This window comes from Rhipicephalus microplus, chromosome 4 (genome assembly GCF_043290135.1).
Source record: "Rhipicephalus microplus isolate Deutch F79 chromosome 4, USDA_Rmic, whole genome shotgun sequence".
Lineage (NCBI taxonomy): Eukaryota > Metazoa > Arthropoda > Arachnida > Ixodida > Ixodidae > Rhipicephalus > Rhipicephalus microplus.
The window spans coordinates 2,964,874-2,991,958 of NC_134703.1; positions in this window are offsets into that span (position 1 = coordinate 2,964,874).

Consider the following 27,085-nt stretch of genomic DNA (forward strand, 5'->3'; position numbering starts at 1 on the left):
ACTCCATGGCGCAGTTGCTGGATGCATCGCAAGTTTGAAGCCAGGCGGTAGTATGTCCTGATGTTTTGTCATGATGCCGCAGTACGAAGAATGGGGCCTCCAAGCTGTCAAACACGCTAAATGATGTGACGGTAGCCGTGATAAATGCCGAATGTGCGCTCTCAGCGTCTCGACAATGATGTGCGTTGTGACCGGTTGTTCTTGTGCAATAATAATAGTTGACATTGTCGATGAACATCTTGGAAGGCCAAGGCATGTCCGAAGTGCTTGGGCTTGTACGCTTTGCAGTGCACGGATGTTAGTCTTGCACGTGTTGGACAAAACAGGAAGGCTGTACCGGAGAGTTCCGAGAAAGAAGGCTGTATAAAGCTGCGACATGGAGTGCACGGATGGGCCCCATGATTTTCCGGCGACGAACTTGAATACATTCTCAATGCCAATGAGCTTTTTCTTTACGTATGTGACATGCGGGCTCCAGGTTAGGTCACGATCTACGATGACGCCTAAGAATCTATGAGTGCTCTTATGTGGGATTGATCTGCCATCGATGCATAATGAGTAGAAAGACATCGGTTTGCATGTAAACGCCACCGCTGCGCATTTTTCTGTGGCGATAGTCGAACCTTGCTGGCGAAGGTATAAGGATGTCATTGTTGCCGCTTTCTGTATTCTTGCGCGTACTTGAGGCCATGTCACGCCGGACGCCCAAATGCAGATATCGTCAGCGTAGAGAGATATATAAGCTGTCTGTGGCAGCATTTCAGTGAGCCCCACGAGAACCAGGTTGAGAAGTGTTGTAAAGTCTCCATTCGACTTGGCATCATACCAGCCTATAGCACTAGCAAGCTGCGTTGGTAAGGTCATGGAGAGGATGCTGCTTACACGCATGGAATGGTACCTCGAACATTATAACATCTATCCTGATGCTATGGCTGGTTTTCGACGAAGTCGGTCCTCAGTTGATAGTGTTATTGACTTAGTGACCTCTGTTCAGCATCAGAAAGTTCAGAAGCGGCTGTCGGTAGCTCTGTTCTTAGACGTGAAGGATGCCAATGACAACGTGACCCACGAGGCTGTTCTCAATGCTCTGGAAGCAGCTGAACTTGGAGGTCGTGTCTTTCGATGGGTAAGAAGCTACCTCACAAAGAGATCCATGTTCGTTTTAACTGAATATGGGTCTACGAATAAGTATTTCACAAGTCGTGGGGTGCCACAAGGCGGTGTTTTGAGAAATGTAAGTGGGAATGATAGGGGAAGGATGATCAGATCCTTGTTCAGGGACTGCCTTGGTTGAGGCCACTGCCCTGGCTGAGAATGCGTCGAAAGACTTATCAGCCAGAAGAAGAACGTCACTGTCAGTGATCACTCAAGCCGGAGAAATGAGTGGATAGGTGTTTACAGCAGAAACGAGAACAGAGCTTCGCTGGTAATCCGTATACATCCGCTTAAGCCATAGTGACAAAAAAATGCTCGTATAAATGTACGCAGCATTGCATCGTTTAGCAAATGTAGTGAGGTGGCGTAAGAGTAGCTTTTAATATATGTACATACGTGACCTCAGTGACGTATCCAGGGGACTGCATCTGCCGGCACACCCTCATTTCAAATTAAGGTGGTGCCCCCCTTTCCCCTAAAGAAATCTGCCTACGCCCCAGCGTGGGTTGAAGTCACCATGCCGGTGAGTGCAAGACAGTACGAGCCTAGCACCCGCTTACCCTCTAACAGAAGGTAACAAATATTGAAGCCTTTTGATTAGCCCGTTTCAATCTGCACAAAAACAAGCGACTATCACAAACGCTCGCTCCGTTAGACTATACGGCGCACCTCCTCGTCTCGCCCTAGTATATACAACAATGGTTCATACTCCGTAACGTTATCTGGTCGAGGAATTTCCTATCGAGTCTGGACACCAGGTGCGAGGAATCGCAGTGTGACGACGGCGCCCCCCTCCCCCCCTCTTCTCTCGCAGGAGCAACGCAGTCTCTGAAGTGGTCGGTTCCGACCTGCGGCTTGACGCGGACCACTGAATGGCGCAGTGGCGCGGCGCGGCCAGTATTTCGAAAATTGACGCCGAAGCAGCCACCCCACTGCCTTCCTCTATTCGAAATTTCTTTTCACTTTGCGAAAACTTAATTTCCTTTTTTTTTTCTTTTGCACGTTTCACCACTTTTCGCCGTTGTGCGGCCCCCACCCTTCGAGGAGACCGTCATTTTCTCAACTCTCGGTAACGGCACACGGCGCAACGCGCAGAGAGTTTCCAGCTTTATGAGGATTTCCGCTTGAGCAGGATGCCGATAAAGTAGTTCTGAAACTATCTTTCAATACGAACACACTTTTATATAGGTCCAATCCTCAGTGACCACAGTAAAACCCGTAAAAATATGTTTTGACCCTTTTAGACACCTGATTTCTTTCAACACAAGCGCCTTCTGTTTTCACGCTGATATGCTTGTTGATGTTTTGCTTTATATCCTCCTGACATACACATAATAGGACTACAGTGAGCGCTCCTCGGCGCGGACACGTCAGTACAATAGGCGCTTTTAGCTTGTACCTATACGACTTTACGTTACAAATTTTGCCGGGTACCGGAAGTAATCTGCGTATGCGTGGCCTTTATGGTACGTAGAGATTTATGGAACGTAAATTTCTCACAGGTTAGGCTTTAGGTTTAGGTTCCATCTCTCAAATCTACCGTCACCCGTAGCTGCTCCCGATAACCGCTTTACGGAGACTCCAGCCGGCGAGTGAGAATAAATGGACCTACGAGCTACAATTACGACAACCTTTTTGCATCCAACTGAGTGAAACTTGAGTGACCTAGCATTCACAAACCGTAAACGTGAGAAACTTAAATCAGTGACAGGCTGAATATGTGGTGCCATCTAGCGGGACCGAGACTAAAAAAGAAAGCACATATTGTTATTGCAGTACATCCTGCATTCTACTACTGGTGTCAATGCTTTCAAGTGGCGTAACTACGAATAGTTATGTTTTTGTTATTATTATGTCTTGCAGTTTTTAATTAAAGACTTACCAATACTTATGGCGTTGCGCTGGGGAGTGTAGCACCACGAAATATGTTATTGGCCACGGAGATCGGATTGCTATGGGTATGGAATCTAAGAGCGTTCGACTGCTGTGCGTTGAGTGCGCTTTAATGAACTAATGTTAAAGTTGTTCCACCCATACAGCACACCTCATAACCATGGTATTGTACATGCACTTAAGTTTCCAAATCACTTTTATTTGTTTACTTGAGACAAGGAAAACTGCTACCCCTTGCTACATCTACTGTTTTGCTTCAACAAAATGTCTTTCTTTTTTTCTTATATATTCTTGTTCCCCTACATTTAGACATGGCTGAGGAAGAGCTGAGCTCTGCTTTTGCACCACTACGACCATTCGGTCAGCAACTGGGCGGCTACAAAGGTATAAAGGAATCAACGTCACAAAACTGTATTCCGCGCGCCTAGCAGACCTACGTCAAAAAAAAAGGGTGAAAGGGACCTAACATAAAATAATGCTAAGAGATGGTAGCCAAAACCGTGCCGAACGTGTCTAACTGCGGTGAGATTCTGTCCTTGGATGGGCTTCCGCTTCCGTGACCGTGCAAACTGATCTCGGCCCACTGAGACCCAGGCACAGTTGTGTCGCTGGCTACGCTCGAAAGCGCGACGCTCCGCAGTCCCTCGTGACTGTGTTAGTGCCTTGTAACGTCTGATACGAGGCCTGACAAGGTTTCGCACTACGATGTTATTTTTATTCACTGGGTGAACATGAGCCAAGTTGTTCTATTTACTTTTTTCAGCGCCTTTTTGTACCTTACTTCCGTACAAAACGCTCTGAGAGCGTGATGTATATGCTTTCCTTTTTTTCTTGCAAGAATCCTTAGGTGCTCGTCATTGGTACTTCAACGCCATTTTACATTGATTTACAACTGACCACATACTTACACATGTTAATTAGCACTGGGCCCCTTTAAAAGCTGATCTTCGTGTTTGATTTCTTTTTTTCTTCTAAAAAGCCAGTCTTGCATTTATTGATATCAATGTTAACACAATACTCGATATTTATTTACAATGTGAACAACTATGAACGCAGCCAGATCAAGATAGGTGGGTGATGAACAAGGTGTTGAATGGAGTCGTTCAACAGACAAATCAACAGAACACAGACAGACCAAAATTTCTGTGTTCGACTTTTCGGGGTGAGAAATAGGAATAGTGAATGATCTCTACGGCCGTTTTAAAAGTGATAGGCAAGAGAAAAAATATTGCTTTTTTTTTACAAATAATATGCGATTCTGTTCAAGCTTAGTCATAAATTGTGTTCTCTTTTCTCTTTGTTTCCTTCAATTTTCTGTGATACTAATGCAGTGCTTTAAGTTACACGGCGCCTATGCTATCTTGTTTGTATACGTTTCACTATAGTCATATTGTTGCCTGGTGCACTTGTACTCACCTGAACTGCTGTTACTTGTATGCAATAAATTTTTTTATTTGAAGTATCCCGATAAAGACTGTCGTCCTTAAAATTGAAAGAAAGAGAAACTGCGTGGGACCGTGAAACAAACTTCACGATCGCGTTGCGTTTCTCGAAGGACAAGCCGGGTTTGGGGAGTTCAACTGGGGGAATGTCGGCCTTAGTTGAAACTGTGAGGGGTAACTGTATTGAATATGCCTTTTCCGTCTTCAGTGAAGATCCTAAAGCATTGGGAATACGGGATGACAATTTTTTGGGACGTCATCAACTTAGAGATATGGCTAACTGGGTTCTTCGCTAGCGGTAACACTCAATAGTTATCTCTGCAAGCGTTCTTCTATTTTGTGACACGATCAGCACCCCTCCACGATTCGTAATCTTGCACCAATAACCGTGTTTTCACTTTTCCAAGACAGTGCACACAACGTTAAGAAAAGCAGGCTACTAACTGAATCGTTTAAGCTTAATCTGAGTTACCATGAGCGATCCGAGATTAGAAAAAAAAAGAAAAAAACGGAAGTATACAGATGGGCCTCTCACTACCAGCTGACGGACGCTCTGCGCGCATCAAGGAATAAATAATGACGATCCCTTTCCAGAGTGATTAGCGCAAGTATTTCTGATTCGCCACAATTTTCTTGAAGCCAAGACAGTGACAAATGCGCCCGTACAGTGGCAAACGTTGCCCGAAAAATTAAGTTATTAATATTACCACAACTAAAATATTCATACGTCACAGTACGTTAAAACCCGCTTAGTTGAAACACACAACATATGTAGGAAAACGTGCAAGAGTAGAAGGCTGCAGCCATAGCACAAGCTATACTCGGCATGCTGACAGAACAAAATTAAGAGGCGTGTATGGCAATGGTGTTATAGAATGACAAGGCAAAGCACTAGACAACTTTCAAACAGCTAACAATGATGTTTTGACTTTACCAAAGACCACCCTCTGCTATTGTTTGGCATCATTTGCGCATGTCATCGATTCGCGACAAGAGATTCGGTGAAGCGTTATCGTATCACTCATAATTAAAACACTGAGTATTCGGTAATAATGGATATGCAACTCGTAGTGACGACGAAGCTATTTTGTAAGCAAAAATATTACGGACAAATTTTTTTTCTTTAGAACCACCTAGTATGTATCATGTGAGGTCATTACAGCTAGGTTATGGAAATTAACAGAGAGTAAGCTCAGGTGCAAAAAAGTTCCACAACATATTACTTCATCTCAAACGCATGAAGACAAAACTCTTCTGAACACTTTGTAATGCATGCTCAGACTCCTGCAAGACATTACTCGGAATTTGAGAAACACGTATAAAATTCATTTGCCATTCTCAATCGACTGCATGAAAAACCTTTTGTGGTAGCTAAGGAATGTCTGGGCAAAATATCGCAATACATAAAACACACCGACGTATTTACTGTTTACTTTGTCTCTAATGCAGGGTATAGTGCCCACCGTGGATGTCAGCTAATGTAAAAGACTCACAGATGGAGCACTCGGGGTACCTACACGCGCCACATGCCCCAATAACAAATATCACGTTCTATGTCCGAATGCTAAAGCGAGAAATTACAACACTCAGCACGAATGCTAATGCGCCCTTATGACTAATGGCTTAGCGTATCTGTGGCCGACGCTGATTGGGATGAATACAGGCATGTGTTTTGGGCTATACGTAAACTTGTCGCGGAAATGGGGATGGTGTGCACACTCATTTGTGTTTGAATAGATATGTTTGCCGTACTGGTCCTCTTGTTTTGGCATTCCAACCAACGAAGTCTGGAAATCGCTGTGTTGAGCGGTGTTAATGGATAATTATCGCCGAGGTTTGTTGTTGCGTTTCCGTTTGCGAAGCGCATTAAGAAGTATGGGAGAGCGCGCAGCGTTTTCTGCGGAACTGCCCGCTGTCACGGTTTTGGACGGATGCGGGCTAGGTTGTTGCTAATGAGAGCGTGGTAGCCGCTGAAGGATTGTGTCAGGCTTAGTCTTGTACTTTTATTGTGTTTGTTATTGCACCGTAACATGAGTTAGCATCTTTTAGGGCCTTGCCCTAAAACACTGAGCATGTTTTTCTTTGCTTTTTTTACAACACAGCAACGTTATGTTCGTTTACTCTTGAGTACGTTTCTCAGAAAGACATGAAGGTAATAAATAGTTTTGTAACTGAAGCGCAATCACTTTTCTCCATTAAAATGAGACAGTCTCGTCATGTGTAAGTGCACAGAAAACTATCTCTACGGACTCTATCCGCAGTGATTTCTGCGACGACCCTCTATGTATCAGACTGTCTTTAGATTTTTGCCACAGTTAAGGCCACACATCGTCACTCTATACATAGTGCTGCTGATTGTTTTCTTTGTTCAATAAATCTTCTAACCTTTTTTGTTCTATGTATTTCTTCAATACTTCTATCATGTTGATAAAATAACCCATTCAAACGAAGCATATTCTTTCGTATTTGTATCGTATTTAAGTAAAAAATAGTTCATGACAAGTGAGTATGTCAACTATACTATGCGTGTGATTTGCGCATTTGGTAAAGTGGAGGTGACACGTAAGTATAAATATTACGAGGGGTATAAAAAATTCTGGCAATGCAAGGTAATATCTGATTAAGCCTAGATGGCAAGCCCCGCCGCGGTGGTCTAGTGGCTAAGGCACTCGGCTGCTGACCCGCAGGTCGCGGGATCAAATCCCGGCTGTGGCGGCTGCATTTCCGATGGAGGCGGAAATGTTGTAGGCCCGTGTGCTCAGATTTGGGCGCACGTTAAAGAACCCCAGGTGGTCAAAATTTACGGAGCCCTCCACTACGGCGTCTCTCATAATCATATGGTGGTTTTGGGACGTTGAACCCAACAAATCAATCAATTAATCAATCAGCCTAGATGACAAGGAAAAGATCAAATTATCGAGAAAAAGAAATTGGCCCTAATCTTCATGTTACACTGTAAATGTTGTCTAAAGACGATAGTCTTGCGTCTGCAGAGAGAGTAAACAAAACGTTTATTTGATGTTCTGCGCAATAAAATCGGTGAATGGTATTCTGAAGGCGCTGCATTAGTGTGCCTCGAACGTGTAGCGGAGGTGAACAAGCGCATCTAGGCACGTCAGACACGAGCGCCATATGGCAGTTATCTTCGAAAACGAAGGCGTGCGCGACCACGGAGAAAGATGCGCGCCAGTCACGGAGGTGATAAGGTATAGAATTCAAAGTGACGCGCAGGTGCCACCACCGTGCCATCGTAGCAAAGCGTTGGAAACACCTTCTTGAGCATCCCGTTGCGCTGTCAGCGCAGCGCGTTAAGCGCTACATTCCTTAGAGTTGCTTGTGTGTGCCCCTTCTAGTATAAAGGCAGACATAGAAAGCACCGGAGCGTTGTTGTGGCGACTCAGATATGCGCAATAATTGCTTTTTAATTCACAATCTCACAACTATGAACGCGTAAACCTTGAGCAATATTGGTGGGCGCTGTGAACGGGGTTGGCCGTTTAGGGTATTGTTAGGGCGGACAAACAGACAAACGTACAGACAGACAGACAGACAGACAGACCAAAATTTTTCCGTCGAAGGTCCCCAAGAAAGACTATATCGTCTTTAAAATTGGTGGATGCTTGAGCTTCGCGTTCATGAGTAAATCGCGATAGCGTAATCGGCTCTCCTGCGCATCGCCTTTTGAACTGCTAACCTGCTTCGGTTCTCTGCTCATGCCGCAACTGTACCGGGAGGAAACTAAAGACTGTGCAAGTAATATTGGCCATTTCAGAGTATCATTGAATGCCTACCGCAAGTACAGTTGTTTAGTGTTAACAACGCCGTAGTCGGCGAAGGTTTCACTAGGTGTTCATAGGGCAAGACATGAACTCCCGCAGTTGTTCCTTTATTAATGCTTCTGCTGCTGGTGATGATTAAATATGTCTGAACGCTTTATAATGGGTGGGCCCATTCAAATACCCAATCATTTTTTTTTCTGTTTCATGTTTTGACGTCTGACGCGATTTTGCGCCTTCGCCACAAAATATTAAGAAGATTCGTACCACTTCACGACATTTATATAGGGTTTTTTTTGTGTTCTGCAGTTTCAGCAAATCTAGTGGCTCTGTGGTCGAACACCGCCTTTTCGCGCAAACGGCCTGGTTTCGATCCTCACTCCAACTTATCTTTATTACTTACTTTATTCGCTTCGTTGTCAATCTTTCGATCTCGGTCAAGATAATTTTTTTATCACAACCAACGACGCCCACGCCAACGCCGGAAATTCTGTGAAACGAGCTCTTCAACGCTGTTACGTTGTATTCCCGGCGAAAGTACATGTGAGAGACCATGACTTCGTGAAGCACGTCTCCCAAAGCCTTAAAGAAGCACAAGAATCGTGTTAGTCTTTATGAGCAAAGTACAGTTTGTCTGTCAGCGCTAGTCGGAGCAAACCGTAACAGGCCATATAAAGATAAATATACAGATTATAGTGAATCAACGGTACACCCAGAATCGCTCAACAACTTGAAAGGTATTCAAAATTATATCTATGTTTGAATGTCTTGAAGCTCTTTAAACTGATACATAAAAGCGGTAAGCAGTAGGAACGTGAAACTCGGCAAGCTTATATGAACTAGTTAAAAATTGGCCCTGTCTCTGCATGTTTCACAGTTAATGTTGTCGAATGATGATAGTACTACGTCTGGAGATAGTGAATAAAACATTTATTTTATGTTCTGCGCGAGTGGGAGTGGGAAATCAGTGAGTGGGATTCTGGAGGCGCTGCGTTAAAGCAGTTAAAGTGCCTCGATGCGCGCAGTGGGTGTGTACCACCACTGTATCTTAGCTACTAGCACAGAGAACACCCGCCTTGTCGTGCATAGCGTTGTACTGTCAGCTTAGCGTAATAAACGCTATACCATTATAATTACTTATGTATCACTTTTATAGTGTAAAGAAACACGCCACAGTATATTGACATGATGTTCTGCCTCAAATATGCACATTTGCTCTTTAATCGATACTACGCACAAGTATGAACGCAGAAACCAGAGCAGTATTTCTGGGCGCAGCAAATGTGGTTGAATTTTGTAATTAAAGGCAAACAGAATAAAAGGTAAAGAAACAAACTATTTTAGGTGACAGACAATTCGTCAGGCAGGCAGGCAGACGGACCAAGATTTTTGCGTCGAAGTATTCCAAAAAAGACTATCGTCTTTTGAAATATCTGGGGTATTACCCCTTACAAAAATCCTATATATGGACTTATATAAAAATCCCCATATATGGCTACATCAGGAATTGGGCATATCTGGCCCATATACGGAATTCCCATATATGGGCCGTATATAAACTGATATGTTCAAATCCTGATATAGCCATATATGGGCCTTATATCCCCATATATGGGTGCTGCTGTATATGGCCATATATGGCTATATATAGAGGCATCCATATAAGGTCTTATATGGATGCTTTCATATATGGCCTTATATGGATACCTTTATCTAAAGCCATTCAAATGATTCATCTATATTAGTTCAGCCTGTGTCACCGGCAAAAAATATAGCTGCTCAAATCATTCTTCAGCTAGAAATATCCCTGTTTGTTGAAAGGTCTGCATGCAGTCACTATCATCTCCAAAACAAAGGCAGTACATACCCCAGAACATTCTTGTTCAATTAAGTTATCCTCAATATATCTCAAGTTATTCTCAACAACAATTTGCTAAAATGTAACTTGGCATCATATTTAAAGTTTGTGGTGGGCACATGTCACTGTTAGTCCACTTTTCCTGAAGAGATACATTCTTTGTGCTTAAATTTATTGCTTACTTATCGACACTTTTTTATTTATCTATTTATTTCATTACCCACAGCACCAATTGGCATTACATTGGGGGAGCATTTACGAAAAGTAGAATACAAAAAATACATAGTCAGCCAAACAAATAATCAAAGTCACCTGAATCACAATCTGCAAGAGAAATTCAAATATAAATCGGAACATGTTCTAACATATAAATCGGAACAATTCTAACATGAAATAAAACAAATATTTGGGAGTGTAGAGGCAATGCTAGAAGGCAGCTGGTTTCATCTTGTAATTTTTTTTGGTAACAAATCATTTTGAAACACGTCAGTCTTGCATGCGATTATTCTTATCTTGAACCTATGGTCTACACGGTCTGAGACATAGTACGGTGCAAGTAAATGTTCCGCTTTATCGATTCCGACTTGACAAAAATAAATAGCATAAAAGAACCCAATTTGAGTTTCGTAAAGATATCTTTCACAGTGTGTTATGTTTAAAACTTTTCTCGTGTGTCAATGGAGCGTCCATAGTCAGTCAAAACGAAATATGACTTGCTATTGACCGTATGAACTGCGTGGGCATTGAATAACTTAAATGAGTTGATAATCAACTTTTAAGAAGTTCGGTCGAAAGTGATTGGTATGCAAGCTTGTTATGTACAAGTATTGTGACTAATGGCCTATAGAACGACTGCTAAAACTGGTGTCTATAGGTCTCTGTGCGCGTGGAAACGGAGGTATTTAACAATATTTCTTGCCAACGGGACACTAAAAATGTACTTTGTAAACGTAATCCGCTTTCCATTTTGCCAATAATGCATCATTAACGTAACAGTTGTAAAGAGCTCATTCTGCAGAAATTCCGGTGTAGGCATCGGTGGCTCTCCATGAAAAATCATCTTGTCAATGATTGAAAATTGAGAGAATGCAAATAAAACAAATATTATAAATTTTCGGGTTTGAGTGATGATCGAAATCATGCAGGCAATTTGCATGGCATACAAGTGCTCTACAACACAGCTATGCATCTGCTTGGAAATAAAGCATGAATAACTTCCTCTTGTTGTAAATGCAAGAAAAATAACTGTCATGCTTAATAAATACATGTATCCTGCATGCAGGTTTCACAACACCTTTAATATCGCAGCTATATTGCATGATACAAGCGTGCATTGTCATCAAGCATCACAACACGTTATTACCAACGTGACTTCGCGGTCTAAAGACAGCCAACCATTACAAAAGGCACACTGGTTATTGCACGTATTTCCTCACGACTGCGTAGTGGGTGCATAAAGTTCTAAAACATTTTACACACATTATATTGAGAAGCACGTTCTGCTGGGCGAGTTGGTACTTCATCTTAACTTAGTTGCGCGAAAAAATTTGAAGTGCGAAAGGAAGACACCTGGACACAGCGCACACTAACAACTGAAACTTTATTCAAGAAAACAGACATATGTATGCGGTTACGACAACACGTGAGGTGGAAAAAAAATGATTAGATGAGCAGACATCTGATCATTTTCTTTCACAGTGTGGACATCGTGTGGTGGACGGCACTGCGCTGTCGTGTGGGAAGTATTATTTATAATTTATTTATATAATTGTAGATCACAAAGCTTCTTTAAAGGAATTAACAACCATTCTTTAACCAATCATCATATTGTAGAAAGTGTGGCTGCGCGCCCTTGTTTGGAATACGGTAGTTAAAGCTAAATTCAGTGGCACGGTATAGCGCGGGAAATCGGAGAGGCGTATTTCATAAACAAAGCTGGGGATTCATGTGTCACGTAACTCTCACTTATGTTGCTTGCTACTGAGGTAGCTTTCCTGGAAGCGCATCGTTTATACAATCTGTCTGCTCATCTAATCCTTTTCTTTCACCGCACGTGTTCTCGTAGCCGCATATATACGTATGTCTGTTTTCTCCAACTATGTTTCAGTTGTCAGTGGGTGCTGCGTCTAGGTGTCTTCCTTTTGTATTTCAATTTTTTGGCGCAACTCAGTAATTACATAATATTTCTTGTTCTCTAAACTATGTTACCCCTTTTTTACACAAAATGCAGCCATGTGCGAAACATTCATTGAGACACTTTCAACCTTCTCAATTACACAGTACTATTCCACAATTAAATTTGTTCAAGTAGCATCATGCAATAAAGAGTACACACTAAGTGATTGAATTACGCACAAGAAACAGGATCGATACTGCTATCACGTTCAACTGTGAAAAACGGAGCTTAACGGTCCCCCAGTTTTTTCACACATTGCAAGCCCTAATGCATCATACCAGTTTATTTGTCGGCTTGCGTAAAACTATCTACAGTGCTCACGGATTAAAACGTGACATCACATTACTTTGTGTAACTATGTATGCGGGTATGCGCAGTTCCTTAAGATAACCACGCGATTTTGCGACATCAGTAACGATAATGTTGCCTGTGATACACGCATTGCAGTCAAATTTACACCTATATCACCCTGGTTGTAGATGGCGGAAACTAAATTACGGGCTATTCTTAAGTTTTTCCATTTGGATCCGTGACATAGCACCCTGCTTTGAAGAATCAAACTAGCAACAAAATTTTAACTGCGTGTCCTTATCAAAACACACGTAAATATAAAAACAAGTAGAACGTAGACGAAGAAAGATAAATTCAAACGCAAGACAAATTCAAACGTGGGCTCATAAATCTCATGACACCCTTGGAGTTTGAGATATGCAACTCTTTTTTATTTGTAATTGCGCAAGTTGTAATTTATCCTTGGTTTTTCCTCAAGCGTTAAAATGAGAACAATAAGACACAAGTATATTTACATCATTATATTTATAAAAAGTACAATGGCACAAAACCAACATTTTCCTGGCGTAGATTTTTTGATTAAATAGAGCACTGTCTGGATCAAGGGTAAAAAAAAAGAAAGTTTTGTCGTATCGCTTAAACAAAACAGCCTAATGACGTAACCACGATTAGCATAAAGTTATTTACTCAGCAAGCATGCAATGTGGTATGTTTTCGAGTTATAATATTTATGAACAACGTGCGAAGGTAATGAAAATGATGAACTTACCTTAACATTTAACCGAGACTTGTCTTTCAAGGAACCTGTTAATCCTGATAACCTATTCACACCTTAAAGCCACCACGTGCATTCGTACTGCTTTAGGAAGAAGTTTTGAAGCAACGCTTGCCCGCAAGCGTGGGTATCCATTTTCTTCTCGCACGAAAAGTTGACGATCGCCAATCCAGCAGCGTACAGACGCACACGCACACAAAAACACTTCCACGTCCGTCCACAATTTCGCCACGTACAGCGTAGTAGATTCCTGAGAGCTGAGCGATTATCTTGTGTAAATTGGAGAAGTAGTTGAACACGAAATAAGAGCAAAAGGAATGAAAATTAACAAACTCGATCAGCACGGCACCCATGACTCCAGCGAGCAAAAAAAACAACAATGACGCGGACGGATACAGTGCACGCAGGCTTGACAATGAATATTGCAATGGATACTACATTACTCCTTGAGATCAATGATTTACGCACTTTTCACTAGAACTAAATTTTCCTGAGCTTATTGGTGAACGACGTTTCATTTTTTAACTATTATTGACGCAATGTTATTACCATACGACTGAATGTTTGTGCAAACTATTTTCTTCGTCGTTACTTGAAATGGGCCGCGGCACTCTCTTTCCTGCTGTAGCCCGTGTACATGGACGTGACGGGGGCGGGCTGAGTTGAGTGGCGGGTTCAGCTTACCTCGACGCGCCCGAGTTCATATGAACTCACACGGACGAGTTGAGGTGAGCGGTGATCGCAGCGACACTTTGCGTCGAGGCGAACCGAAAGCCCGTCTTCCGGTACCGGTTTCCGCTCCTCCAAGCCTGCGCTCTCGCCGCTGTGGGCTGCGGTTGTTGACGCAGTTGTCGCTCCGCCACCGCGATGGCTGTCTTGGTATTTTTTCTCAGTTTGCACCAGCTGTACTTTATGGTTGTGTTGGTGTCTTGGCTAACACTGCACAACGCGATGGCAGCAGTGGTTCTGTAAGCGCAGGAAAATTACTGGCGGTAAGCGCAGGAAAATGGAGCACGAATCAACAAGCCGGCTTTGGTGCATTTAGGAGGCTGCCGAGGAACCCTCGGTGCAGTGAACTGCGCTTACGGTCCGCCATTGACAGCCTTGGGGGCAGCTCAATATAAATATTATTTTCTCGCGTAAAACAAAGATTCGTAATAAACTTACAGAAATAAATATCGTTTCAGCACCCTTTGAAATGATCCAAAGTGTATATTTTTTATATGGAGCGCCACACAGACCGATAAGTGCCTGAACATGAACAATATTGCAAATTTTTCAAAGTTCATGTGCCAGCGCTTCCAAACTACTGTCTTCGCGACTCATGTTTTTCCCCCACTTACCGTCAACAATGCAAGCAAGCTATGCAGCTGCGTTGTCTCTGGAAAAGTTGAAAAGCTGTAAAAATTTCTGACTTTGGTCAAGAACACTGCATTGCTTCCCCGCAAAGCACATTAACATACACTAGTGGTGAATGCGTTTTAACAAGGAAATGCGGTTCTTTTCCTGCCGACTAGAATCGTTTTACCGTGCTGCGTATAATATTTCACTTTTTCGAAGTTTCGTCGCAACCTAACTGCCACCATATTTAAGAAATTAAAATTTTCTTTAGAAAATTGTTCCAAAAATGAATATTGTAGTAAAGTGACCAACCATTACTTTTTAGAGTGTAATCATAGATGGTCTAGCGTACTGTCTGGGATATTTGGCGTGGAACGACCCTCATCTCCTCCAAAACCCGAACACTAAACACGAAAAAAACGTTCGAAATGCCTAAGTCCATTCAGGGATTCATGAAACACGAATTAAAAAGAGCGAAACCAACCCTGGACTACGCTTTTCCTCTGGACAAATTACATGTATTGGTAAAGGCACTTAATTTTTGCGATAAAGTCAATTTACACCACTTGCAAAAAAAACCCAGAACAAAACTTACAAAGAATAAAATACCCGAAAGTATTTGCCTTTTCACAGTCGAACCTGGCTGTGAAGAATACAAAATAAATGCAAGCGGAGTTGGAATGCTGCGCATTAGTAGACAATTCTGTGAATTTACGCAAATGTATTCTGATGGCGAGGTGACCAGAACCTTTATTAAAGCGTTCATGTGCACGTATTTGAGATTTCTGGCGCACAAGCCGATTTCCTGCTACGGGCAGAGCAATATAGTCGGTCGTGAGAACGATAACCAACAAGCTCTCGTAGGACGTGCCAAGCAAGATTTAAACCTAAAAGTGATCTGCATTTACCGCATAACAGAACGATGTCCTTCGCGCGTACCGGCCGACAGAGAAAGAGCAACGTCGGAGTGATGGGGACAGGGGAAGCGGAGACGGCGACGGGCGGGAGAGGTCACGAGCCGTCAACTCAGCGCGACCGGTTATACATGCCCTTCCTGAGCGCGGCGAGTTCGGTGAACCTACCCCCTGTCTCCGGGTCGACGGGACTCACCGCGACGACTCTCCGCCCCGACGCGTCCGCTTATACATGGGGAGGGCGAGTCCAGAAAACCTGTTTATTTCGACTCAACGCGCCCTCGTCGGGTCAATGTAAACGGGCCTTGTGTCGACTGTCGACAGACTGTTGTATGCCACGTACGGCAGGGCTACATGGTGCCTACCCGCCACGCTTCTTCGAACAACTTTCTCCGAAGTGTCCACTCATCCGACGGGCGCCCTTTTTTGTATTTTTTTACTGTGCGCACCCCTTGCAACCAATGCAGTCAGGCGAGTTTTTTCGAACAATGGACTTCAACTTCCTCCCGCGGGCCCAGAAAGCTGCACCTGCAAGACCTTTGAGACAGGCATTCCGTGGAGCTGAAATCGCTGCTTCGTGTACGCTGGCTACGAAGACGCGTTTCAGCGGAATTTTCATCTTATTTCGCAAGCATTTAAAATGATAAGAATAATATTCAATCATCCAATAATCAATCAATCATTTTTTAACCTACCCAAGAACAACCATAGGGTCTTTCATGCTGGCGCGCGCGAAAAGAAAACAAAAACAAACAATACATTACAGACTGTCCACAGAAATGCAAAAAAAAGAGCAAAAACGAGCAGTCGAAAAGAAATCAACGCACAATGGAAACAACAAATAAAAGAGTAGATATTCATGGAATGGGACTGAAAAATAATGTAGAATATACATAATCGTGGCGAAGGCTTCCTGAAAGACGGAAAAGGGAAGAATCTGTGCATGTGCAAAGCTACGTTAGGACAGGGCAGCCCTCACTGACAAAAAAAAATGACTGTAGACTATGCAAAACATAACGAATTGAGAAAGTTGACGTTAGATAGACTCGGTATTCTGTAAAGGATAGAGTGTTGAAAGTACATGCAACGGTCGATTCTCTCTCGATAACTTACGTGGAGTTTCAAAATTATTACAACCGAGAAGGGCAGAATATCTCACCCTGAACTAGCTTGTAAAGAAATAACAGCTCAGCGCGATTTTGCCGGCCGTTAACTGATGGCAAATATAATATTCTAGCAGTGTTGAAAGGATTCTAGTGAAACGATGAGGGTAAATACTTATGAAATTTTTCTGGACTCACTCAGTGGCGCTACTGCTGGATTTAGCAAGGCCATTCCAAATCAAATATGCATATGTACTCAAGTTGACCACGACATATCGCGGTGTACAATTTGTAAAAGGCTGTAAAAGAACCGGATTCTCGCGAGATGTTGAGCCAACAGGAAGAGAATGAAGGCCTCGCATGGCAGCACATTTAATACAAGTAGAAAAAATTCAGCATGCTATCAAAAAGAACACCAAGATAACTGATATCATAAAACTTACATAACGACGCAGTATGACAGCATATGGATTTGCTGTTGGGCGTTTTGCGAAATACAGCAACAACAACAACAACAACAACAACAACAACAACAATAATAATAATAATAATAATAATAATAATAATAATAATAATATAATAATTTTAATAATAATAATAATAATAATAATAATAATAATAATAATAATAATAATAATAATAATAATAATAATACACTCATATCCTTCTGACATGGCCGAAAATATCTAGCCACATTGAATGAAATGCCAGTGTCCGGGTGCCCATGAATCTCTATACGTGAGTGTGCCCTTGCGCAGTTTGGTGGGTATGTACCGGCATACATATCTTATAAGTAAGTGCACTACCGTGTTGGTGTTGAAAGGATATGTTCGCAAGCAGTTTGAATCGTTACGCGCCTGCACAACAAGGGACTGTTTACATAATGTAGAGTTTGGCTTAGGTATCACGCCAGCCCGCAAAAAATGTGTCATACTAATTGTATTCACAAGGCAATGTTTAGGCTAATCCTGATGATGGCACGTGCGCTTTAGTGACCTCGACTAAGTAATGACACACCGACACAAAATAGAAGTTTTGTGAATTCGGCAGCCTACGTTAAATGTTACTATAAAGCTTGAGCATTTCATTACATGGTCCATTAAATATGTATCACGTGTGAGTCAGTTGCACCTTTCTTAACGTACATGTCTATGACGTGAGATTTATTTGACGCTTGCAAACATTACACTAAATTATTTGTTCACTTGTGCAATCATAAAATTTTCGATAAATTTACTATGTGCACAGCCAGGAACATTATACGTAGCCAAAGGAAACGCAAGATGTATTTTTGCAATAAATTAGTACAACTTCCATCTTGAATGTAATCATAATAGTGCCTGCAAGTTGCATTCACGTAAGTTCTTTTTGTTTTTGAAAATACTCCCTTAAACATTGCACTGCGCATGCAATTATAGTAAATGGCTGCTGAAAGCAATCGCAGATGAGGGGTCAACAGGATTAAGAGAAATCTTGTTATATGAAGGGAGCATATAGCCATCAAAACTTTCAAATAATCAGAAATTTTGTCCACCGATGTGGAAGCTAAAAGTGCATTGAAATTACTCTTTCTTGCTGCCACTTTAAACAATGCATTAATGTGAACAATATAAGTTGCATGCATTTTGTCTTTACATAATACTATATAGGATTGCTCTATAATAATAGCGAGGTTCGGAAGCTTCAATACGTTTTGTGACTTGACACGATTCCTTCCTCGTAAAACATGTCTGCTCTTGCATACATTATTTACGTCGTATTAATTGCAACTTATTGTTTCAAACCTAAATGCTATGAAAAATGTACGAGTTAAATTACACGAATGCATGCATATATGCATTCAACTGAGTTGCAACTATCACGTACACAAAGCTGACCTGAAATTTCGGTTTTTTTTGCATGGCAGAAACAACATATATATTTAATACTCCTATTGTTATGAAAAACAAGCAGGTCATCTTTGAGTACAAATTGTTATATATTACAATTCGCATAAAAGTGTGATCACGTTGCTAAATATATACGTGGTTCATCCCAAATAAGAGAGCACTTCCACATATAAGGATCCACTTGATATGTTATATATGGTGTGGCCGTGCCTTATTTGGCCAGATTTGACTCCTTATATGGGCCAACCGCGTCATATATGGCCGTATATAACCCCATACATGAACCGACTCTGCCAGATATACATCCATATATGCTTATATGTGGCCACATATGCTGCCATATATGCCTATATATGGCCACATATGCTGCCATATATGCTTATATATGGCCAGATATAACTTATATATGGGCCATGTATGGCATTTCCGTAAGGGACATGCCAGATCACCAATATATAATGAGGCACGCCATAGTGGAGAGCTCCAAAAATGTTGACAGTCTCGTGTTCCAGTGGCGAGCTTTGGGCTGGGCGTAGCCTATAGCGTGCCTCGACGTTGCTACAATCCCCTCAATATGTCGACGGCGCCTACCCCTCTTTACAATCATTAGATAGGCTTATAAGAAAGCTGCACGTGCACTGACGTCACACAGTGCATGTCCCTCTAGCATTTCGCTACCTTCTAAATGTGACCGTCGGGCCCGGTATCGAACCCGCAACCTCCGCCTTTCAGCCGAGCACTGTAACCACTACACCACCACGGCGAACTATAAGCTGGTTGTAAAAAGGCTTTTATTACTGCCGTTCAGTCCTGTATCACCTTTTCTTTTGCAGTACAGCTAAGTGGAGAGCCCCGAATTATACGAGTAACTTGCTCTGAAGGACAAAAACAGGACGAAATGCAGGCGCTCGCTTGCAAGATAACATCGATCCTTCGCTATAGAGTCAGCTCGTTGCTGATTCAACAGAAGCAAAAGAACAAAGCCAGCCTTGTTGATGAGTGCGGTACGTGCAACGCCTTCGAGGATGTATCGCGAGGAAGCCTTCGCGCAGCAACTGGTCCATGAAATGAATCGCCGAAGAAAACAACGCAATCAGCAAAACTCGAAGCTGTTTCGCATCCCAAGAAGCGGCTAGCAGCGGTTCACAAGGCACAAAGTTTGCAACATCAAGAGAAAGGCGCAGATAAATAGCCCGCCCGTAAAGCATCTGGCCAACCGAGCAGAATTCGTGCTCCTTATTTAGTCTTTCTGTATTTCGGTATAGCTAGAAACTAAACCGATATTGTGAAACTGCCTCTGTTTTGGCAATATTCTTTCCTTCCGGCCTCACTGCGCTTAGCATCGCTTTCTTTTTTATTTATCGCTTTGTTGATTTGTGTAATGCTCATACTAGCCGATAAATAGTTTTATCGCCATTTCTTAGGTCCATTCAAATATTTTCAAGTGTGGGTGTTATATCTTTGAACATGTACGACCAACGCCTCCTTTATTTTATCAATGCCAGCCAGATGCGCCCGATCCAGCCATTCACCCCCTTCTCGCCTACCCCCCTTACGTGCTTTCGCCCATCCCCAAGCCTTCGCATGTGCTTTATGGTCATGGGTTATACAGAACCCCTCGTGTATACTGCCTCATGACAGAAATCATATGAAGTAATGTTTTCTTCAGTTGTGTACAGATTGTTGGGGCGGTTTCTTGCATTCCTCGTGTTCACAATATTGACGGTCATGCTGGCTTTGTAAAATATACGGTGTTTTGAGATAGCGTGTCACCGTTCGTTTCACTATGCGGACGACCTAATGGAAAGCGTCTTTGCAACGCTATTGCGGGCACTGTGATGCGGCGGCGGCATTGCTTCGATCGAGTTAACAAAGGATGAGCACGAAGTAACAAATTTGACGGATGTATGATATTGGAGTACGAAAGTCGTCCGTCAGATCTTCGGGCGAAAGCGCTCGGAACACGTGTGAAGCAAGCAGCGCTACCCATCATGTAGCGTCGCATCATGACCACTCCCTGAACTAAGGTGGATCAACGGCTCCCTTTGTAAAGCACGCGTTTGCACTGGCATTTAAAGAAATAGGGCGGGCATTCTTATGGCATAATCTTCAAAGCAGAGTATTTTTATTTTAAGGTGATCGCCTAAAAAAGTCTTGTCACTCAAGATGCACTGTCGGTACCATCAGTGTTGTCAAAGAGCAAAACATTGACGTTGTTTCAGAGCAATTTCTTTGAACTCAGAGATAAAAATTCCCGAGTTCCATCCGCAATCGAACCCAAGCATCATCGATAGCTCAAATGGTCTACCACAGAACTACAGCAGTACTTGAAATGGCTTCTGAAGAAGAGCCAATACAGTCGTAATGTCTAGCTGCAAGCCGGGCCAACGTGTGTACTATTGCGTGGCAAGAACGTAAAAGCACTCCGGGCTGTGAAATGCGTAATTAGTGGGTGTTTTAAAGCTACCAAAGCATTGCGAATACATAATTCATCAGTAGCAGCAACAGAAACTATACATAGGCATCAACAAAATGAGCAGCTACGCAGCTTCCTCCTATTGCCTCACAGATGCTCAGTGTATAATTCCCAACTGTAACAGCAGCAAGCGTCCTAGCAGCGTCTGATGTGACGCGCCCAGGCGTTTCTTCACAGCACGTTTGCGATGTAGGCCTATTACGCAGGCAAGCAATGCGAAGCGTCAAAAGCGAATTAGAAGGCAATGCAAACGGGGCCCGATAACGCTTTCGCGTCGCGGTCTTAACGGGGAAGCTTAAGTGTCACAGAAGTTTGTTCTTGCGTTTTCTTTTAAACCTGTCGAAACAAACGCACCAACTCGTCACGCATCGCTAATCGTTACGCTTAGGCACACACCGACCAAACGTTCCTGCGGAGCTCACAACAGCGCTATCGGTGAAATAATTATACGTAGAGCTTACCAATTCCGTGTCATAGATGGACAGCTGTAATCATTCCGATAAAGTGCACGCACATGCCTTGACGCCCCCTCCCCCACTAGTTAAGGGCACACGCGTGGCAGCACGTATTTAAATATGTGACTGTGAAAGCGCGAGGCTGCGGAGCGCCGCCCGTGGGAGCCGGTTGAAGCAAGCTGTTGCATTGTGATACAGCGCGAGGGTGAGAGTGTTTCGTTGTGGGATCACTACTACCGATCACCGAACAGATTTTCTGGTGTCCACCGTCGCACCAGCTGTGCCCTGCAAACCTAGCGTGTTGCAGAAGACGGTGCGCAGAACTGAGTCCCTTCCTTCTTAAACACGTGCCCGGCTTACAGGACACTGCTCGTGCTGTGGTGGACAGCATATGAGCGCACTGATGACCGGTAGCAGTGTAGTTATGGTACAAGCGGTCACACGCTCCTACTATCGTATCAATCCATGAGCACCGTTTACAGTGTCCATTTTTATGAAAGGGAGCGTTCAAGCGGGAGCGAGAGCAACCACAGCTTCCATTCCCGTCATGTAGTGGCGAGCAAAACAACCGGCCATTGGTGATATGAAACCGGCGCAAGATAGTAACCGTCCCCCCTTCAATGCGATTACATAAGTGACCGGGCATGATCATTCCACCGGTTCCATATCACTAACGAGCGGTTGTTTTGCTCGCCACTAGATTACGGAAATAGAGGCTGTGGTCGCTATCGCTCCTGCTCGAACGCGTTACAAGCAGCCGCCGGAGCACCCGGGCCACGTGTTCGCATGTTCCCTTTCATAAAAATTGACACTGTATGTCTCTAACAACAATGGCAACAATGGTTCCTATCATGGCATCTGCCATTCCACTGCTGCGCATGCCCCGTTCATGACCAAGGTGTTATGCGTTATCATTCCTAAGTAAACACGAGCCCTACATGAACCGCTGTGATATCGTTGCCTTCGGTGGACCCAGACGCACGAACGCAACGACATTAACACCCGTATTCACAAACGTTCCTCGACTCGACTTTCACCCTTCACTTGACAAAGTTGCGCACTGCGCCGCTGCTCGGCTGAAAATGACGCTGCGCTACTCAAGAACCGCAGCAGACTATCGCTGATACGCAGTGACTTGCCATACCTAGAGATGGCGCTTCCATCGGCTTTCTCAAGTGAAGGCGAAGTGTTGAGTGAAGGGAGGTTCTAGAATACGGGGGTTAGTCAACATACACCACACCTTGAGCAGGTGACAAACCATTATTTCTTATTCACTAAGCGAACGCCCTAGTGATATTTTAGTGCTGGAAACACTGCAAGCAACGCTTAAAATATCTTGTAACTTCTTTGTTCTCTTATTACGCACATGGGAACGGTGGGTTAATTTCTGGACTTACCGCTCACGGATTTGCCCTTGTCCACTCTCATCCATTAACACACTCACGCAAGCTAATATCTGGCCAGCGCCGACTCTGTTTGGCGAAGTTAGAAATACCTGATGAAAAACAGAATGAAAATGATAAAATATTACAAGATGCCAAATGAGCTGAAGTAAGTCTTATTACCTTTTTAACTGCATTTGCTTGTGTATCACACGGTGTAGTTTTACGCGTCCAACACATATAATCATTCTTCACTTAATCGAAAATATTTGAACGAGCTTTCGCTTTTAAGCTGAATATTTGTGTAATTTTCGGCTTATTATTCGAGTCGTTTGTTATAAATGGCTGTTCATTTTAAACTCTAACAAGACTATACTAGTTTCTTTTCACATACTACGAAGCTATCACTACTCAAACTCTATTCTGAACAAAGTATGCGATTCGGGTAAGTGGCCACTGGATGACCACTTTCACCGGAACGCGTACAAAATCCCGCTTCGCGAAGCGAGCACGTTATTCAATATACGCGCACTCCCGCCACGAAAGCGTAGTTTCACAGGGCCGAATGAGCTATGCACGCATCTCTTACGATACATTTCTTGTACTCGGGGAAATGTGTTTGTACTAACGCCAAGTGTTCCTCGACCTCGACAACGGTCATCGCCCCCGGTGAACAAGCAGAACCACCATCTGTACTCCCGCGGTTGACCGCCGGCGACTAGAAAGGCCTGCGGCCGAACGCCAACACGAAACCGCTGGCTCAGCTAAGGCACCGAAGCACGGCTAGTCCCTGCGCTCAGCTTTGCGGTCTGAAGCGCGTAAACGCGCGGAAAAGCAAGGGTCACCGGCAACTGGGAATGGGAGAGCGGAAACCTAATGAGCCGCTAGGAAATGGATAGCACTGCACGCTGCCTGCGCAGCAGGACTGCCCTGCGAGTTCATGGTGGTTTTATCTTAGGGCAGAAAAAGAAGAGGTACGTACACCCCCGAGATTGTGCGGCTCTGTGCGCCAAGGTGAATGTTTCTGTTGTTGTTTCTTGTTGTAGATGTTTCAACATCTAGCAGTCTATTCTAATGATAAAAGAACCTGTTAGGCTGGCTAGTAGATCATATTCAAAATATCAGTTGGAGCCCGAACACACGACACGTTCATACGCACATCCACAAACCCAGGAACCAAATGTACAGCTCTCGCAGCTCTAATTCCGATATATATATATATATATATATATATATATATATATATATATATATATATATATATATATATATATATATATATATATATATATATATATATATATATATAGAAGATGCCAAGTTTGCAGACTTTGATAATGTCATTAAACTCGTGCTTTATAGGCCCATATTGATTATAGTACATAGTATTTCTAATTATTTCTTCTTATTTTTACTTTGTTTAATTTTTATCTTTCTGTGTATTGAACGCTACAAGAATAATGATGGGACTGCTGGCTCTAAAGTAGCCTACTTTTTAGGGGCAAAGCTCCTTATGGCGTGGCTTGTGCATCCCTCGTAGTACGTAACCACGAGTAGCACATACCCGAAATAGCGGTCCTTACGATTTTGACCTCCAAGGTGGTTCCGGTGAGAGATTTCTTCTGTGCGTTGCTGAACAATAAAAGATAGTGCTCAACGCACATGTTAATGGCTGCTAAGGGGGAATGAGGGACAGGAGCATCCGGCCTTTAGGTAGCGCGCACGCTGCGATCCCCATTAGCAGCTATTGGCATGTACATCGAGCACGATCTCACAAGAAAGGGTTGCTACGTTATACTCGCTGGGCGTAACCTCCTTGGTTTTACAAAGGTTTAGCGAGAGTTGGGCCGCATAGCCATGAATACAGTGAACTAGTATATACCATGAACTCGAGGTGGTTAAAGGTGGGAAGTAAACCCGAAGCGCAAGCCGTAAGAAAGTGTGCATGTGCCACCTCCCGTTTAGTCCTTGAAATGTCCGCTGGATGGCGGTGCTTTTATATGGAGAATATATGATGAAAAGATACGAGATGGTGGCACTTGGAGTGCTGAATAGATGGACGAACGGACACACAGACAGATGCATGGATGGACGCATGAACGGACGCAGGCGCGGATGCATGGGCGAACGCAGGGATGGACGCACGAACAGACGCACTCACGGACGGGTGGATGGACGCATGGAGGATTACAAAGACGTACGCAGGAACGGACGGAAGCAAGAACGAATGGACGGACGAATGCTTCGCCCCACTCCCCATCATTCACTCCGTGGATATGCTGCCATTTTTTTTATATTATTCGTATATAAATAAAACTAATGATGCTGGTTGCTCAGTATTGGCTTTGCTGTTATGAAGGTGGTCTCATAAGGTGGATCGAGCTGATAAGTTTTGCAGTTTGACGTGGCACTGGCACATACCTAAACGACTACGCGAATGGACATTTAGGGGGTTCCTTTTCTTCCTATTACTCCACATAGCGGTAAGGAGAAGTTTGACGTTTACGTACAACCAGCCTTGTTCTTGCGATGGAACCTAATAGTTAGGAACCCCACCAATGTAAATGTGGCCAAGTAATGTGACGATCGAGTTTATCGAGACCGCTGACCAACTCAAGAGTAAAAAACACCCGAGAGGCACTTCGAAGCCCATACAGGTTCCGAAATGTCTCTCTCCTACGATTAGCATGACGGTACGTCATGTGAAGAAAAAAATAAAAAGAAAAACGTATCTTCGAAAGCACGAGATCTTGTATTTCAGGAAATGACTTTCAAGTGGCACAACCTTACTAGGTGACGCATTTTACGCGACAATAACGTTTTCAGGAGCACGGTTTGCGCATTTGCGCAAAAACGATTTATACTGCTTCTTTCACCGGCAATAGAGTTGATGAGAGGCCTAACTGCATGCTTTTGGGACAAGCGTGCCTGGGCAACTTTGTGCACACGCAAACAACCCTTTCGATGGCGGCGCACGAACATCTCCGACAGCGTGGGCTTTTCGGGCCTTTCGGGCCTTTTTTCGGGCAGCGTGTCTTTCGTGCGCAGTGCAGTACAGATGCGCGCACTCTGGGCGCATACCATCACAAAAGGCTCACTGCTTTTGCCCTGCGAGCCGACAGCCCTGAATCGGAAGCGAGGCATCAAGCGAACGCTCTTCATGTGGCCTCATATGTAGAGCTCCGTTTAAAGAGCGCGTCCATCTGTGTGACGCCTTCTTCGCAAGAATAACTTCAGCCCTTCCTGACGGCACTCGTATACCTTTGTGTCACTGTGCGTGCACCTCACCTGCCCAGCGAGGCGAGTTGGGCCGTCCATCTAGCCTGAAGCTAACCCCAAAATGTAGACAGTAGCCACAAAAAATTATGCCGTAATCGTTGTTTATGATAGAGGCATTCTGTGAGGTTACTCTCGAGAGGGTCGTAAAAATAAAATGCTGAAGTGAGTTGCAACCAGTATAAAATGTAATGGCGTCGAGTGAAAGGAATGGCTGAAACGGCCATCTGTTCCAGTGATCGGAACCGAGCGCAATGCGCTGGAGCACCACAATATGCCATCGTCTTGAGAGCTGCCCAGCTCCGCCTCTTCGCTGTCATTTTTCGGAGTAGATAGCCGAAACACTAAAAAATATTTCTTTTCGTTTACGCAACAATAGTGCTGCGCACAGGCAAAGCAAATCTAGCTTGTAGATTTTCTTACTTGTGCGACATCAAAATTCAGTGGCAGGCAGCCTTTGATTATACGGAGTATGGCAGTACTGAAAAGGATGAAAAGCTACGTTCACATTTCTCACGAGTTCCGTGCACCGAGTTCTTTCAGCGGCCCAATTATTGTATGAAACTGACAAAGATGAATAGGCGCATGCACGCTGATTAATCTATAAACTTAGGCTAATCCTCTTTTTACATTTTGTGAGGGTCCCCCTAAAAGTTCTTACTTTGGAACCTCCTATTGTTCATTTGCCACCCAAAAAATGTGCATATAAAATTGTATATATTTTGAATAAACTTCAACATGGCAAAAAATAAAAAAATGAAAAGGGTGCACTGGTACAACTAGGTATACTTGTAAAAATAATAAGCCAGGGGACGACTTGCTCTTCGTACAACATGGTCATGCATTTATTGGATCGAAAATCTGAGAAACTTGCGCAGTCCTC